This window comes from Cebus imitator, unplaced genomic scaffold (genome assembly GCF_001604975.1).
Source record: "Cebus imitator isolate Cc_AM_T3 unplaced genomic scaffold, Cebus_imitator-1.0 Scaffold300, whole genome shotgun sequence".
Classification (NCBI taxonomy): Eukaryota; Metazoa; Chordata; class Mammalia; order Primates; family Cebidae; genus Cebus; species Cebus imitator.
The window spans coordinates 1,720,429-1,721,975 of NW_016107615.1; positions in this window are offsets into that span (position 1 = coordinate 1,720,429).

The following is a 1,547-nucleotide window of genomic DNA, read 5'->3' on the forward strand; positions in this document are numbered from 1 at the left end:
ATATATGTGTATATATATGTGTGTGTGTATATATATGTGTGTGTATATATATATGTGTGTGTGTATATATATATATATTTTGGAGATGGAGTCTTGCTCTGTTGCCCAGGCTGGAATACAGTGGCACTATCTTGGCTCACTGCAACCTCCACCTCATGGTTCAAAATATTCTGCTGCCTCAGCCTCCCGAGTAGCTACCCGGCTAATTTTTTTGTAGTTTTAATAGATTTCACCCGGTGTTAGCCAGGGTGGCCTTGATCTCCTGACCTTGTGATCCACCCACTTCGGCCTTCCAAAGTGCTGGAATTACAGGTGTGGGCCACCGAGCCCAGCCTAAAGGTTTTATATTTACTACAATTAATTAAGATATTCATTGAGCACAGCTGAAATGATGTAGTGAGAAGATGAAAGAATGGAAAAACCAAGGTTCTGGAAGGATCATCCATATTGCTAAGAATGTTGACCAGAGATAAGAGTGGAAAGGCAGAAGTGAACCAAGGGAGGCAGTAAATAATGAAGTTAAAAGGAATGGCTGCCAAACACGCTAGATTTTGGAGAAAAAAAAAAGGAAAATAAATTGTTTAAAATAAGCAAAAAGATCGGGTAGGATTTTTATCTCAATGCTGGGATCTAAAGTATGCAGACTGTGAGAGGAAGAAAAGCAAGGGAGCATGCAGGCTTTGTGTGCGAGGGCTTGTCAGGGCTGAGTGGACTCATGTGGGGCAGGAGGGGAAGCTTCAGAGATATGGTTAAGAATGTAAAGGTCATTGCTGTTGATAGTGATCATTGGCCATCAGAAGAAAAACTCAGGAAAGGAGGGAGCAATTGCAATTGGGTCAGGCAACGATATGCACAGTGATAGGGGACTGTGTGGAAGGGCCTTTGGGCTAGGTTTTTTGTAGTAAGTAAACAGAAATATGATTCATGAAGGGGTTAATCCTGACAACATCTTAGGGAAAGCTGGATCACCAATTTAAACTGAAAGTGCAGAGTCACAAACAGCTTGTGCAACTCTTGTGGGTATAAATGTGCTACATTTAACATTAACGAGCTCGTTTTCATGGCTTTTTAGGGCTGTTCCTTGTAGAATATAAGAATAGATCCAGCAAAACTATGATGATTGTTATTATGTGCAGGACTCTTCAAGGGAGCTTCATGTGAGTTCAGAAACAAGCACAATATCTGGCAGAGAGTGATACTCAGTAAATGCTCATTGAATGGATAAAAGACAAATGTGTTTCTCCAACCTCCTAGTTGAAATTTGCTGCCTCTAAACCATTTACTCCAGCTCTTCTTCTGAAGTCATCTGCCAGCACAGACCAAGTGCCCCACTGTTGGCCTGGCTGCCACCATCACTCTGCAGTGACTCCGCAGTCCCTGAGTTCTAAGGCAGGAATAGAGAGAATGACTGTCTTCACCCTCCTACCTGAAACAGCCCTGGTTTCCTCAAGATATCTCTTCTATCCGTGCACTGTAACATCAGTCTATGCTCTAATCAGAGAGACATTGTATTTTCAGCCATTCCTTTTTCTCCTCCCCTTCCAAAT